Below are 17,461 nucleotides of genomic sequence, written 5' to 3' on the forward strand. Positions count from 1 at the left end.
GTTTCCCTGTAAACAGCCTGCCTCAAAGCAATGGCGCCATCTTACAAGTGAGTCTCAAGGGAAGACTTGTGGGGGCATCCTGGGAGAGAACCCAAGGACTGAGGGAGGAGGAACCTGGGCTTCTCTACACAGTCCAGGCTGTAGGTATGATTTCTAGAAGGACACGTCATGTTATCTTTTTGTGTCTCTTCCTCTCATTGAGTTTGATGGAGCCTTAAAAGCACTAATCATGCATATATAATCCTACCTATATCATTTGGGAGGATGATAAGAACTTAGTAAGGATTTAAAAATTAATAGATAAATGAGTTTAGGGTCCCATATAGTTTAGGCAGGGAAAATTAACTCTGAGATCTTCAGCTTACTCCTCCCATGTAAATCTCTTACCCCCTCACTGAAACAGCCAATGTGACCATTTGCTTGTTTTGGACTGACTCTCCTTCCTCAGGTTTAATGTGATTAGAATGGAAGACACGCACACTAGAGTTGAAATCTGAAGATGTGAGTTTGAATTCCGATCTTGATACTGACTTCAACGCTTTGACCAAACTAGAGGGAACTCATGAAAGTTGGATCATTGGCTGTGGAGCCTACATGGGACTGGACTAGGCCCTTTGCTTGGTGAGACAGTTGTGTAGCTTGATCTGCTTGGGAGGCCCCCTGGTGGTAGGATCAGAATCCATCTCTGAGGCATGAGCGGCTTTTTCGAGCCCACTACTTATGATGGGACACCCCGTGGAGCCTTGAGGCAGGGGGAGGGGCTTGGACTTGCCTCTACTGAATGTGCCTCCACATGGGAGGCCTTGCCTTCTTATGGGTGGGAGTGAGGGGTAAGTTGGGAAGGGAGGCTGGGGGGAGGGCGGGAGGAGGGAAGAGGGGGATCTTTGGGGTGTAAAATGAATGAAAAATTTTTCTTAATAAAAAAACCCTTAATTTAAAAAAAGAAAAAAAAGAACAAGCCATTAAAAATGATTCAGTCCTCAGACTGCTTTGACTGCTCTGAACTGGGTAGTTCATGCCTGCAAGAGCATAGAATAGTAATACCTATGGAAGTTTACTATAATGGTAATAAGTGCATCTGGGAATCACATTTGGATCAGAAGCCATGGAAGTGACCTCTTTGTACCTTGGCTTCTGCACCGTGGGACCTGGCTGTGTGCACTTCTGACCTGCCTTCTGCGTGCTCCTCTCGGGGACATTCTGGAAGACTGCATCTTCCCAAATTGCCCCAGCAGTGCTCTGGTTCCATCTGTCCCTATGCAAACATGACAGTCCTCAACAAGAGGGGTGGCCATTTTCTGCTCCTCTGGAACCCAGGCAGGATTTGCAACCTTTTAAGAAAGATTCCCCAGGGGAGTTTATCTTCATCATTTCCAAAGCTAGGACAGAAAGGCAACATGCTTCCCCCTGACCCCAAGCCCTCCTCCTGTCTTCAGTATTCTCGCCCTCAGAACCCAGCTGCCATGTCGTGAGGATGCCCTACACCAATCACTGTGCCTGAGTGCACTGGCCTGCACCAGCCAGCTGGCGTCAGTTTCTAAGTACAGGCATGAAGGCCTTCAAGGGGCATCAGTCCAGACTCAGAGCTGCCCAAGGTAATGCCAAGCGGAGCAGAATGAGCTGCTTTGCCAAAGCCCACTCAGAGCAAGCCTACAAGCAAAGTGAATGTTGCCTTTGCTACTGAGCTGTGAATGTTTCTATAGATGCAATGGGGAGGGAGGCTTCTTGAGTTCTCTCCCCCTAAAATCTAGGCAAGGCTGTGCTCACTGCTCTCCCCCTGACTGTCACCAGGTATGTCTTCCCATTTACCACTGAAGAGATACTGTCCTTACCTTAAGATCAAAACACGAACTCCCGAAAGCTTCAAGAAGACATGGGAGAAATATCTCATGGGCAGATCCAGGTTAATGCCAGAAACCACTCATTTCTATCATTCTGCCTCATCTCACCCACAAACCAGAAGCCAAGCTTCACCCTAAACCTTTGTCAGGTTAGTGACCTCTGACTCAGCAGTCCAAGCCAATAACAGGCTACAGCTAAAACCCCTCCTGCAGTCAGGGCATGTGACTACGTTTCTTTCCTGTTAAGTAATGAAATAAACTGTGGTATTTTATAAAACACACATTCCAGAGCTGAGGAAACCAAATGATTTCTGTCGGAGATCAACTCTGGTAAGCATGCTTAATTTATGTGTTTAGTCTGTCACCTGTGATGAAAATTAAGCTTCCTTTCATGGCCAGCACATTGTGTGGGGGAAAGAGGTTGGGAACAAGCTCAGATTCTATTATTTAATCTCTGGTCTTCAAAACTCATAACGATGATATAAAAGAGCACACAATCAGGCCAGCTGTGAACTTACAAACGAAGAGAAGTGCTTGCTGGAATTCAATTAGCCTGATTTATTTTAGCTTGTTTTCCCTTACTTTTTACTGAATCCAGTCAAATGATTTGTGTATGTCATCACCATCTGTGAATGTGTCTTCATAGACTGAAATGAGTCGTCCAGGGGGAAAAGAGAGAGCCAGATGTTCACCAACATGACACAGCAGCTCAGTGAATCAAGTATGTGTGGAAAAGTACAAACTCCTCCAGGACAGCAATCCGCAAGCAAACTCTAGTCCTTTCCCTTTCGAATACTTCTTCACATACCCCTCGGGAGACCTCAGCGACAAGACTGAAGAACCCCGACATCAGAAGCTCTGTACTTTGTAGGTACCTGCTCTGAAGCCAGATTTTGTTAAAGAACCTAAAGAAGTTTGGACTCAGCTAGTCATCATTTCTAGGACTCTAAATACCCTACTATATTAACCATAATTCTATCAATATAGAGATCCTAACATAGTTCATACAGAAAGCAGTTACTTAGACTCAACTTTGGAGGTTCTAGCCCACAGGTAGCTGGATGTGTTGCTGGACCACACATCATGACAGGAACATGTGATAACAGGGAAGAGCTCACTTCCTGGTGAACCAGGGATGGACAGAGGAAAGAATTAAGCTGAACAAAGAAGGAAACAGGCCATCGTTTCACCAACAACTGTCCCAATAGCCTAAGGGCCTCAGCTCCATCTAGTAACATTCTTAGCACTGCACTGCCAGCCAAGCTTTGACTATGGGGATTTTTAGGGAATACTTATCCAGACAACAGCCCTCACTGAGATTTGTGGCCGAGGTTTCTAGAAATATGTATAAGGATGTAAATAAGGATGTAAAATAACCCCAAATATTAAGTGTATGTTAATCATCAAGAAGTGAGAAGACTTTTGTGGGAACAATTACTGTCCTGCTAACATGGAACAAAGGGAAGTCACCACATTTTTTACTACAGGCACATGATGTCTGTGCTATACATACCTGATGTACACATGTGCAGTGAGATATGTGTAAGCATGAACATGCATATGGGTGTGTCCTATATGTGTGTGTAGTATGGTATGCATATGTGATATGTGTCATGTGTGAGTATTTGCATGCATGTGTCTGTGTGGTGTGTAAATGCTAGTATATGCCCATGACATATATGCTATACCTGTGTCTGTATATCAGCGAGATGCATGTATATTGTGTATGTGCTGTGTGTGTGGTATGAGTGCACATTATATGTATGTTGTAGGAATATTTTGGATACATGTGTGATGTCTCAAACTGTTTAGCAGACTTAGAGAGACAATGGGAAGAGAGACAGGCAGACAGAGAATGTGTTCTAACAGGCTAATAATGCCATAGATATTGACTTAGAATCTTTAGCTTGAAATTTTTCTTCTTATTTTTACAGAGACACTATAACATATGACACAGGCATGTTAAAAGTATATCTAAGGCAAAAACATTATAAATGTGAATAATAATGATATATCACAGTTGCACATGCATATTAAGACATGCTATAAACTATCTGTACATAGGAGCATGAATAGCTCCTGAATAAAAGAGACTGAATAAAAGTGTTAGGTTTGACAGAGGCCAAAATGCCAAGAGAAGATAAATATTTCATGGAGCTGATGCATCTCAGAACATCTTAAGTCATGTAAATCCTCTCAGGAAAAATTCCCTGCCATCGTATTCTAATGAATTCCATGTTCCTTATTCTCAAATGCTGAACCTGATTTTTCCTTCATCATTATATGATTTTAAAATTTGAACTATCTTTTTGATATTTTAGTTTTTGTTATTTAAAACAATTTTTAAATTTAAATATATTTTGAACATATTTTCCCCTCCCTCAAGTCCTTCCAGACCCTCTCCTTTCCGTACCCACCTAATTCAAAGTTCTTTCTCAAAAAAAAAAACCCAAAACAAATAAAACCCAATATAAAACTCCCCAAACTAAGAAAACAAAATAAAACCCCTTAGAAAACAAAACAAAACAAAACAAAAAACCACCGAAGTGTAACCAAATAAAAGCACACACAAAAAAACTGAGGAGTTCATGATATGCTGATCAACTGTTCCTGAACCTGAGGCTTGTCCTGGAGTGGTTGATCTGCCCAGTGTCACTCTGCTAGAGAAAACTGGTTTTCCTTCTCTCAGCAGATAGAAGGGACAGTTCAGTTGTTAACCTTTACCCTAGTGGCTAGGTTTTCATTCATTCATATAATACAATATAAAATGATATAACATAATATAATAATATGATATGATAAAACACAAACTGTCACTTTGGAGTCAGACAAGACAAACCAAGAGAAGAAAAAGAGCCCAAGAGAAGGCACATAGTACAGGAATCAGAGACTCACTCCGGAAGCCATAATGTGTACACAGATGACCTGGTAGAGACCAGTGCAGGCCCTGAGCATGCTGCTTCAGTCTCCGGCAGTCCATATGAGATTTGCTCATGTTGATTTAGAGGGCCTTGTCTTCTTGTTCTCCTTCCTCTTTGTCTCTTACACTCTTTCTGCCTCCTCTTTTATTTTTAGGCAAGATTTTTCTGTGTAACAGCCCTGGCTGTCGTGAAATTCACTCTGTAGACCAGGCTAGCCTCGAACTCACAGAGATCTGCCCACCTCTGCCTCCCGAGTGCTGGGATTAAAGGTGTGTACCACCATGCCCAGCTAGTCATATTTGTCTTTCTGAGTCTGAGTTACCTCTCTCAGGATGATTTTTTTTTCTAGTTCCATCAATTTGCCTGCAAATTTCATGATGTTATTATTTTTTTTTTAAAAAAAACAGCCTAGTAACACTCCATTGTATAAATGTACCACATTTTCTTTGTCCATTCTTCTGTTGGGGGACATCTAGGTTGTTTCTAATTTCTGACTGCTATGAATAGAGCAGCAACGAACATGGTTAAGCAAGTGTCTCTGTGGTTGGATGAAGCATCCTTTGGTTATATGTCTAATCGGGGTATAGCTGGATCTTGGGGTAGATCGATTCCCATCTTCCTTAGGAACCACAACACTTATTTCCACAGTGGCTGTACAAGTTTGCACTCCCATCAGCAATGGATGAGTGTTCCTCTTACTCCACATCCTCTCCAGCATGAGCTGTCACCCATTCTGTTGATCTTAGCCATTCTGACAGGTCTAAGATAACTCTCAAGGTAGTTTTTATTTGTATTTCCCTAATGGCTAAGGATATTGAACATTTCTTTAAGAGTTTCTTAGCATTTGAGTTTCCTCTGTTGAGAATTCTCTGTTTAGATCTGTACCCCATTTTTAATTGGATTATTTGTTTTCTTGATATCTGGTTTCTTGAGTTCTTTACCCACAATCACTTATCTTCCCAGATGAGGTAAGTCAAAAGCCAGTTCTTAGTGTCTTCAATGGCTGCTGTGAGTTGTAAGTGCCTAGCGAACATCTGTAGGATGAATGACTGATTGGCTGAACAGATGATTACTCATCAGTGGTGTCTAAAGGAAGTGCCGTGGGCTTTTGTTCTTTGTTAACTCTTAAAACACTACTCTGGGTTGGTATTTATCAAAACCAACTTGGTATCAGTGAGTGGGATAGTATTCTATGTCCCATTGCGTTTTCCCAGTCTGACCAAGGAAATCCACTCCATCGTAAACAGCCACAGAAGGACATGTATGAGACATAAGGTACTTCTCCTTCAGGAAGACACCCATTGAGTCCATTGAGATTGTAGAACCTGATTGAGCAAAGCAGTGTGCTAACCTGAATAGATATCTACACACTTGGGGACACTCCGGGGTAGCAATTCTTTTGGAAATTGTTATATTTGTGATATAATACAGATTACTATAAACTTGAAGATAAAAATCACTGTTTGTTTCCCCCATTTTAGTAAGCTTTTTTTAAAAAAAGGTTTATTTTTATTCTTATTTATGTGTGAGTGTGTGTATGTGTGAGTGTATGCTCTGTGTACCAGGGTAAATCTGGGGGCTGGAGTTACAGCTGACTATAAACCAACTAGTATGGGTTCTGGGAACCGACCAAACTCAGGTCCTCTGGAAGAGCAGCAAGCACTCTTAAATGCCGATCCATTTATCCTGCCTTTCATACACTTTCCCCTTGACTGTCACTGACTTTCCCCTTGACCCCCTCTGTGATCATTAGTAGCATCCACACAAAACTGTTCATTCTCTGTGTTTGGATAACTGGTTGGGGTCCTTTTGCTCTACCCAGAAAGAACTTCTAGGTAAGGGAGAGGAAACTCGGCAAATGCTGGTCGATGTTTGGCAGCGTTTATATCCCTTAGCTTTGGACAGGAGCAAGCAGCCGCTGCAGACAAGGGAAGCAGCAGTAGGCAGCACCTTCTGAGGCTCTGGTTCTTGTGCGAGGCTAGGAAGTCAGGGATACCACACGCCTTGGTAGTCTGGGTATTAGCCAATGTCAAAGCTCCCCAGTGGGCCTAGGAGTTCCGTTCCTCAACTCTTGACAACACCCAGTGTCACAGCTCCTACATCAATATGCCTAAGCTCCTCAGCCCAAAGGACAGGGAAGTTCTCTGCAACTCTTTCGAAACTCAAGACCTTCATTTTCTCTCCTCTACCATGGTATAGCTTGCGATCCCTCCTCCCTGCTCCATTTTGCTTCCTCTCTGCCCCTGCATTCCCTCTGAACTGCTCAGCTGCTGCTCCTCGTCAGCACTGCTGCCCAGTTGCTCCCGTCAGGAGGCGGCTACCAACGTCCTTAGGCTGCTGTGGCTCCTTCTGCTACCATCAGCCACCAGTATTTCTGCCTTGTCTCTTTGGCAGCTGTCGGTGCAGCTGTTCGGTTCACTGCCCTGGTAGCTCGGCCTAGCAGCCACTCATCTCTGCCTCCGCCACTTGTCAAGACCCCCCATCCGTCCCCACGGATCCACCTCTGCTGCTCCCAAGGCCTGCCTCTGCCACTCACCGGGGTCCCGTGGCTCCCGCAGCTCCTCTTCCTTCGTAGTCATCAAAGCGACAGACCACACGGCCACTTTTTTTTTTGTCAGCCCACCACTACCATCGCAGCTGTTGCTGCTGCTTCTTTCCTTATATAACCAGCTCAGCAGTTCAAACAAAAAGTAAAACCTCGAGAGAAGCTGTTTCTCGGGTCTGAGGCAACTGGGATCACATTTGGATCGGAAGCTGTAGAAGTGATCTTGTACTTTGGCTTCTGTAGCAGTGGGACCTGGCTGTGTGCACTTCCGACCTGCCTTCTGCGTGCTCCTCTCGGGGACATTTTGGAAGACTACAACTTCCCAAAATGCTCCAGTGGTGTTTCTGGTTCCATCTGTCCCTATGCAAACATGACAGTCCTCAACAGGAGGAGTGGTCATTTTCTGCTCCCCTGGAACGTAGACAGGATTGGCAACCCTTTAATAAAGATTCTCCAAAGGAAGTATTTTTCATGGTTTCTAAAGCTAGGATGGAAAAGTGATGTGTTTCTCTCCAATCCCAAGCCCTATTTTTCGCCCAATATTCTTGCCCTCAGAACCCAGCTGCCATGTCGTGAGGATGACCTACACTGGTAACTGTGCCTGAGTGCACTGGCCGGCACCAGCCAGCTGGTGTCACTTTCTAAGTACAGGAATGGCAGTACTGAAGGTATCTCCAAGCTGACTCCCAAGAGAGCAGAACAGCCTGCTTATGTAGTCAAAGAAGGGTTGCTTGCACCAACCCAGCATAGCCTTCATGTAAATGAAGATTTGTGTTTACACCAATCATGGGTTGTCTCTTCCAGAGTTTCACCACCCCCTTTCATAAGGCATCAACGGGGTGCCTCCCCTCAGGCTGGAGTGTATCTGTAAGTTCATCCAGGAAGTGTTCACAATGGCCGGGCCAGCATTGGCCTCAGGGTAGCCTACCCTTCCTGGTGAACTGGTTGACAGTCCTTTTGCTCAAGGCAGCCAGGGAACAAGGGAGATTCCAACAGCTGCCAATTAGCAAGTCACATCACCCTGTCCCTCAACATCTTTGATGGATCACTGGAAAGTGATCATCAGGAGTGTTTACAATAAGAACTTAAAACACTCACCTGCATCACCATAGTTATCTTAAAAGATTTTAGTAGTGATTTAGCAGGGGAGTGCTCAGGGAGAGGTAAGTCTTCCATTGTCTAGCTCCATTGGCTCCTGGTAGCTCCTATTTTTCTATGTCTTTGCCTCCTCTATTTAAAAACCTAGTGTACTTTTGACATAAAGTTCTTAACCCAGTGGTTCTCAAGCTTCCTAATGCTATAACCTGTTAATACAGTTCCTCATGTTGTGGTGACCCCCAACTGTAAGATTACTTTTGTTGCTATTTCATAACTATAATTTTGCTACTGTTGTGAATCATAATATAAATATCTATGTTTCCCAATGGTCTTAAGCAACCCCTGTGAAAGGGTCATTCAACCCCTAAAGGGATCATGACCCACAAATTGAGAATCACTGTCTTAACCAATGCTATGGATCTAAAGTATTCTCTTAAAATGCACACATTGACTCTCAAGATGGCAAGCATTAGGAGATAGAGCTGTAGAGAAGTAATTAAATTATGGAGGAGAAGCTCACCTGAATGGGATCCATCTCACCCATGCATACACAAAGTATAAAAAAAAAAAACAAATAAAAAATAAAAAATAAACCACTATCTGCAATACAGGAAGGCAGCCTTCACCAGACACTGCATCTACCTACCAGCAGCAGCACCTTGAACTCTCTAATCCCAACACTAAGAAATAAATGTCTGCCCAAATTTCTCCTGTTTAACCAGCACAGGACATCAATAGGTAAGGGATTCGGGGGTCCTGAGCACTCTTGCCTAAATTTCTGTCCTCTGCCCAGCTCCTACTACCATGAGGTAAAGAGGCCCTAGAGCCTTGTGATCTGGCTGAAACTTGTGCAACCCCTTTGGCCTCTAGTGCCGATGGCAAGGTAACCCCCACCTCAAACTTCTGCCACTGGCTGGTTCGTGGTGACATGTAAGGTGTCGCTGGTTCCTGAACTGCCCACTCACACTTCTTTAGTTCCCCTAGCTCTCACTGATGACACCTTAGTAGTCCTTAGATTATCAGCTCCAGTCTCACACTCACGCTCAACCAACTAACTCCAGATGTGCAAGTTCCAGCACAAAAACAACAACAACAAAAGGAAAATCCAAGACAGGACGTCTTCTCCAAAAATTACTAATCCTATAAAAGTGAGCCTCAATAAGAATGACCTGGAAGAACTTACAAGGAATTCCAAAGAATGATTATAACTGTTCAAACTCAAAGAAGACATGAGTAGACTCCAAGAGCACAAAACAGAGCCAAATGACCTAAGGAATGTGACTCAAGAAGAAACACAGAATTCAATAAAGAGTTAGAATTCTTGAAGAAAAGTCAAACTGAAATGATGCTGGAAATGAAGAACTCAGTAAATGACGTCAAAACCTCGGATAAAAGCCTCATCAATAACTCATGTGGGCAACTAATTATCAGATCTGGAAGGCAAGGTAGAAATTGGATTACTCAGTAAAGGTCAATAATAAATCTATTAAAACCCAATAATGGAACATGGCAGAGCTTTGGGATACCATGAAAAGATGTAACTTTAGATTATGGGCATAGAAGGAGAAGAATACAATACCAAAAGCATAGAAAATATTTTCAAGAAAACCATAAAGGAAGTTGTTCAAACCTAGAGAAAGAGATGTATATACAGGTACAGAAGTCTTACAGAGCCCCAAATACACAGAACCATAAAATAAACTCCCAATGACATAATATACTTGTGGTGGTTTGAATAGGTATGGTCCCCCATGGACTCGTGTTTGAATGCTTGGCCTATAGGCTGTGGCAATATTAGGAGGTATGGTGGTATTGGAGGAGGTTTGTCACTATGGGGGTGGGCTTTGAAGTCTCATATATGCTCAGGATACATCAGTGTGGAACAGTTCATTTTCTGTTGCCTGCAGATCAAGATGTAGAACCCTCAGAGCCTTCTCCAGCACTATGTCCATCTGCATGGCACCATGCTCTCCATCATGACAATGGACTAAACCTCTGAAACCATAAGCTAGCCTCAGTTAAATGTTTTCTTTCATAAAAGTTGTCATGGTCATGGTGTCTTTTTACAACAATGGAAACCCTAGCTAAGACGTATACTTAAAATGCTAAAAAAAAATCACAGACTAGAGAAAAGTCTTGAAAGCAATGAGAGAGAACAGTCAAATCAGGTAAATGCAGGTACCTCAGATTAACCTAATTATTCCATGGGAACTTTTAAAGCCAGAAGAACCTGAAAGGTGTATTCCAAGTTCTGAAAGATCCCAGCTGTGAACCCAGACTAGCATAACCAGCAAAATTATCTGTTAAATTTGAAGGAGAAATAAAAACCTCTGGGATAAAAACAGAGTAATAGAGTTTATGACCACTAAACCTTCTCTACAAAGGATTCTGGAAGGCAGTAATAGTTAAGTTTCAAGAGAAGGATAAATACACCAAGAGGTCACAGGGAATATATCACCAGGAAAGTTCATCAAAAGAAAGCACAATAGAATCAGCACAATGACAGGAATTAATACACATCTTTTAATAATAACCCTGAATATCAATGGCCTTACTTACCCAATAAAAAGACACAGACTAGTCCACTGCATTAGAAATAAGGTCCATCTTTTTACTGCTTCCAGGAAATACACCTTACTATCAGTTGAGAAACACTACCTTAGTGTCAAAGATATTCCAAGCAAATGGTTCTAGGAAACAAGCAGCCATAGCTAGTCTAATGTCTGATAATTAGACTGCAAACCACAACTCTCCAAAAGAGATAAAGAAGGTCTTTTCATATCCATCAGAAAGACAATACACCAAAGGGATATTATAATTCTCTATATAAAGCCACCAACACAGATGCTCCCAAATTTGTTCTTCCAAAAATATTACTAGATGTAAAACCACAGAAAACCCCAAACACAGTGCTAGTGGGCAGCTTCAATAGTTGACTCTCACCCATAGACAGGTCATTTGGACAAAAATGAAACAGAGAAATGCCAGAGCTAAATTTCTATAGAATATTATTTTAAGGTGTGTTACTTTTGTTTACATTGCATTTGTTTAACTCTGTGAAGTTGTGTTACTGTGCCTGTCTAAAACACCTGGTGGTCTAATAAAGAACTGAATGGTGAACATCAAGGCAGGAGAAAGGATAGGCAGGGTTGGCAGGCAGAGGGAATATATAGGAGAAATCTAGGAGAGGAAAAAGGAGCCAGAGAAGGAGCAGGACATCAGGGGCCAGTTAGGCAGCTATACAGCAAGCCACAAAAAAAGAAACCAAGAAAGGCATACAGGAATAGAGAATGATAAAAGCCCAGAGGCAAAAGGCAGATGGGCTATTTTAAGAAAAGATGACAAGAAACAAGCCAAGCTAAGGCTGGACATTTATAATTAAAAATAAGCCTCTGTGAGTGATTTATTTGGGAGCTGGGTGGCAGCCCCCCAAAAGAATAAAACAACAACAACACTAAATAACATCATAAATCAAATGGACCTAATCCTATGGTTAGGATTGACCCAATGGACAGATCATTCCAGCCAAACACTAAAGCATACATTCTTCTCGACAGCTCATACAACAGTTCTTTAGAAATGACCACATATTAGAATACAAAGCAAGTCTCAACAAACACAGGAAAAAGAAAATACCAGTTTGTATTCTATATAAGCACAATGGAATAAAGATGGTTATCAGCAGTGCTAAAAACTACAAAAAAATACATAAGCTCATGGAGACTGACCCACACACAACTGAGTGATAATTTTGTCACTGAAGAAATAAGAAAGAAAATAAAAATTCCTAGAATTGAATGAAAATGAAACACAACATACCAAGACCACAGCAAGGTGGTCCTAAGATGAAAGTTTATAGTGCCTAGTGCCTACATAAAAAAATCTGAGCAATCTCAGATTAATAAGTTAATGATGGACCTGCAGGCCTTGCAAAAACAAGAACAAACCAAAACCCAAATCAGCAGACAGGAAGAGCTAGATCATCAAAACAAGAGCAAAAAAAAACTAATGAGATAGAAATAAAAGTGAAACTAAGAAAACTTTTCTTAGTGAAACTAAGAAAAGATAAACATGATTAACTAGTCCTTAGTCAAAGTAACTGAAAGAGAGAGCAGGAAGACCCAAATTAACACAACTAGAAATAAAAGGGGATATTTTACAGATACCAGTGGAATTCAGGAAATGATCAGGACATACTTAAAAAATCTATATATGCTAGATAGTTTTATGTCAACTTTATACAAGCTAAAGTCATCTGAGAGGAGGGAACCTCAATTAAGAAAATGTCAAAATAACAGCATGCTGTAGGTAAGCCTGTAGGGCATTTTCTTAGTTAGTAATTGGTCAGGAAGGGCCCAGCCCATTGTGGGTGGTGCTATCCCTAGGCTAGTGGTCCTGAGTTCTATAGGAAATTAGGCTGAGCAAGACATGTTGAGGAAGCCAGTAAGCAGCAGTTTTCCATGGCCTCTGCATCAGCTCCTGCCTCCAGATTCCAGCCTAGTTTGAATTCCTGTCCTGTAGCTAGAGCTTTCCTGTGTCCCATCCTGCCAGTGGTCAGGACAAATCTCTCTTACCCGCCAATCCCATAGCCGCTTGGACCCAAGTAAACACACAGAGGCTTATATTATTTACGAACTGTATGGCCATTTGCTCAAGCTTATTACTGACTAGCTCTTACACTTAAATTAACCCATAATTCTTATTTATGTTTAGCCATGTGGCTTGGTACCTTTTCCCAGTTCTGCTTTCACATCTTGCTTCTCATGGTGGCGGCTGGCAGAGTCTCCTGACTCAGACTTCCACCTCCCTGAATTCTCCTCTCCCTTTGTCCCATCTATGCTATACTTCCTGCCTGGTTACTGGCCAATCAGCATTTTATTTATCAATCAATCATAGCAACACATTCACAGCATACAGATATCCACAGCACTTCTCATTTTCTTTTTTTTTCAAAAAAAAGGTTTTAACTTTAACATAGTAAAATTACATATAACAAAACAATTATCAAGCAAGAATTATAGTTATAATATCTAGTCTCTTTGTATTTGACAAAAATAAAGAAGATATCCTATCTATCCTATATTTGTGAGTCTAAGGTTTCATATCTAACTTATCTTTTATCATAACTAAGGAAATTATAACTATCTAGTCTTCAACTATGTCAAAGACCTCAGAAGTATATAATATTACCTGAGAAATGGGAAAAAGACACAAGCAACTTTTGGGAGTCTTGCAAGAGTAGACAGAGACAGCTGTCAGCCTGGACAGTCACCTAATGTTCCTTTGTAAAGTTGGGGCATCTGTCTTTATCCCACAGGCCTAGAGTCTCTCAGTCACTTTTCTTTATGTCCTGCAGAATGTCTGACAGTTTCCTCTGTGAAGCAGGAACCTGAAGGACCATTTTGCCAAGCAAAGTTCAGTGGTCACCTTCCTATGGGTCCTGCATGTCTAGTTTGATCAAGCAGTCCAGGTAAGAACAGTTTCTTGCCCAAATGGCTATTTTTGCCAAGAAGAAGATAAACTCCATATAGATTGTCTTTGATACCCATCCTCCTCTCTGAAGTAAATCGGTGCTGCCAGGAGCAGATATGTCTCACTGTCCAGAAAGTCTAAATTTTTAAAACATTATAAATGCTATATTCTGTAGGTCTTTGAAGTGTTTGAAGATTACCTAACTCTAGCTGCACTGTTCTGACTTCCTTCAATGATGAATATGGAAGTGTAAGCCAAATAAACCCCTTCCTCTTCAAGTGACTTTGGTCATGGTGTTTTGTAGCAGCAGTAGAAACCCTAACTAAGACAATATAATCCACTAAATTTTAAAATCTAAACATGCAACCTACCCAAAATAAACCAAGACCAAGTAAATAATTTAAGCAGTTCCATAACCAGCAACAAGATTGACAGTGATTTAAACTCTCCCAATTTAAAAAGGCCCAAGACCAGATGGATTTATTGCAGAATTCTCTAGAACTTCAAAGAACTAGCATCAATACTACTCAAATTGTTCCACAAAAATGGACAAAGAAGGAAAGTTGCCAAAATCTTTGTACCAAGGCAATGTTACCCCGATAGCGAAACCAAATAAAGATAAAACAAAAAAAGAGAGAAAATCCCGGCTCAATCTCCCTGATGAGCATAGATACAAAAGTCCTCAGTATCTCCTTGGACGACTACAGTGAAACATTGTTTTGCAGATTTAACAGGGCACTTGCACATACAAATTCACAGTGATTGAGACAGCATGTGCAAACCCTGTGCAAGATCAAGCCAGACATTCCCAGCATGGAGGGAAGAGCTGCTCATGAAATGCTAGCTGAAATGCCTTTGATGAATTCTGAGGGAGGGAGAGTCAGTATTCTGCAGGACATTGGAGGCTACCCACGCTCCAGTAGATGGTCCTAAACCCATGCATATACAGATAGCATTAAAGAGACTTAAGTAGCATTAAGTGGATTCTAAAATAAAAATTTAAAAAAAAAAAAACAAAACAGAGCACATGAACTTTGGAGAGTGTAGCTGAAAGGTTTCCCGTGTCCACCCGGCTCCCGCGTCCTCACAGTCCTGCAGCTGCTCAGACCCAAATGAGCACACAGAGGCTTACATTAATTAAACGGCTCAGTCATTAGCTCAGGCTTAGTACTAACTAGCTCTTACACTTAAACTCAGCCCATTTCTGTTCATCTATATGTTGCCACGTGTTCCGTGGCTTTACCTGTGTGTCATTATATGTTGCTCTCTGGACGGCAGGCTGGCATCTCCTGACTCAGCCTTCCCAGAATTCTCCTTGACTGCTTATCCTGCCTATACTTCCTGCCTGGCTACTGGCCAATCAGCGTCTTATTAAACCAGTGTACAAAAAGCCTTGTCCGACAGCAGAAGGGGAAAATAGCAGTGGAGATAGGGGAAGAATCAAAGGGGGGGAGTGGAGAGTGGATTAGATCAAAACACATTATATTCATGTGTGAAATATTCTCAAACACAATAGAGGAGAGAAAGAAATCAAACAGGAAAAACTTATGCCTTAAAATGTGCCCAGCGGCATGATAGTGCCAGGAAGGTTATGGGGACAGCCAATTGCTTTGAGGCTGGTTTTGAGGCCTGATCCACAGGAAGGGATTCTGGCCTAGAACTGTAAACCTGGCCAAAAGTCCATGGCTTTGGAGGTCTCAGCCCCCTAGGGAAGAACCTACTGCTGTTATTTTCCTAAACAATGTGTTGTCAAACTGCCTTCTGAATATTTATATACCGTGGAATTCCCACTAAAATCAGGAACAAGACGAGAATGTCCACCCTACCCACTACTATTCAATATATTGATTGAAATCTTAGCTAGAGTGATAAGACAAGAGAAGGAAATAAAAAAGTCTTAGAGCTGATAATTTCAGCAAAGTTGCAGGCTAGCTAGAAAATAACATTAACTTAGATGTCCATCAGCTAATGAATGGATAAGAAAAAAATGTGGCTCCATATACACAATGGAAAGAAAAAAGAAATCATGAGCTTTGCAGAAAAATGGGTAGAACTAGAAAAATTACACTGAGTGAGCTACTCCAGACCTAGAGAGTAAGCGCCATGTGTTTTTTCTCCATATGTGGATCCTAGCTTCAAATATTTTGTTTTGAGTGTTTAACATGAGACACAAGTGGAAACCAGGAAACCAGATAAGGGTTGTATGGGTCATGTTAAGGGAGGGGGAAATAATAGACTATAGGCAAACCAAAAGTAATGAGATGGAATACTGGAGGTGGAAATGCTTGAAGGAGGTGGGGAGTATGGAGGACATCAGGAAGGGAGATAGGGAAGGCTAACCCAAACAAAGGGTTTATGAAAAACTATATGGAGGCCTACAATCTCCCAACCCAACTAAAAACTATGTGGAGGAACAGTAGAACCTTTGTAAACTAAAAGAAGAGCAATAGGAAGGGTTAAAGGATGGGGAAGTGTTTGGGGGAGATGGTGTTGCAGAGTGAGAGTTAATCAAAGTTAACCTTAGTAGTCTTAGGGAAGTTCACTAGCCAGAAAACTAATTTCAAAACACAACTTGAAAAACTAAGAGTTCAAACAGATTGCCCTACATGAGCAGACAATGTCCTACCTAGAAAACAGGGGTTATTAAGTGCAAATTGTAATATAAGGCATGAGACACCCCTATGAATTGTGGGCTTTGGCTTCAGGACATAGAGAAATTAATCTTGAACTGCTACACAGGCTGATGGGGGAAAAAGACACCACTGGTCCTAGACCACGCTGGGCCCTGCATGCTGCAGGACTGACCTTAATGTGTCACTGGAGCAGCAGCAACACAGCTCTATGGTGGTTTGAATGATACGTACTGCAAAAGTTAGGGGCATTTATACTTGGTCCCAGTTGGTGGCTGTTTAGGAAGGGTTGGAGGTATAGCCTTGCTGGAAAAAGTATGTCCCTGAGGAGAGGCTTTGAGGTTCCATAAGACTTGTGCCACTCCCAGTGGGTTCTCTGCCTCTTGCTTCTGTTTTGTGATGGAAGCTTTCAGCTATTCCTGCCACCATGATGGTGATGTATTTCTATCCTTCCATCCCCCCCTGGGGTGGGGGAGACCATAAACTCCAAACAAATCTTCCCTCTGTAAGCTTCCTTGGTAAGGAAGAAAATAAACTAATACAAACTATATAAACTAACAAATAACCTGCTTTTGATTGGATTTGAACCTGCTCCATGGGAGGAAAAATCAAGCCTGAATATGTGAACCTGGTCAAAAGAGCCTGGATGAGTAGGTCCTAGGTCCTAGGGAGAACTGCTGTACACACACACACACACACACACACACACACACACACACACACACACACACACACACCTTGTCCAGGAAAGCTTCTTTATGACGTGGGCATCAGTCAATGAAGAGATGCATTACTGGTCAGTGTGATGAGAATAAGAAACTACATGCCCAGCCCTAAACAGGACATCTATATTAACCCCACCACCTGCCAACATTCAGGGAGCATCATGGAAGAGCCGAGGAAAAGAATGTAAGCATTGACAGATGTGGAGGGGTGCTCTGGGGTACTGTCTTC

Source organism: Peromyscus californicus, unplaced genomic scaffold (assembly GCF_007827085.1).
Source record: "Peromyscus californicus insignis strain IS unplaced genomic scaffold, ASM782708v3 Scaffold_12__1_contigs__length_115047231, whole genome shotgun sequence".
NCBI classification, from domain to species: domain Eukaryota; kingdom Metazoa; phylum Chordata; class Mammalia; order Rodentia; family Cricetidae; genus Peromyscus; species Peromyscus californicus.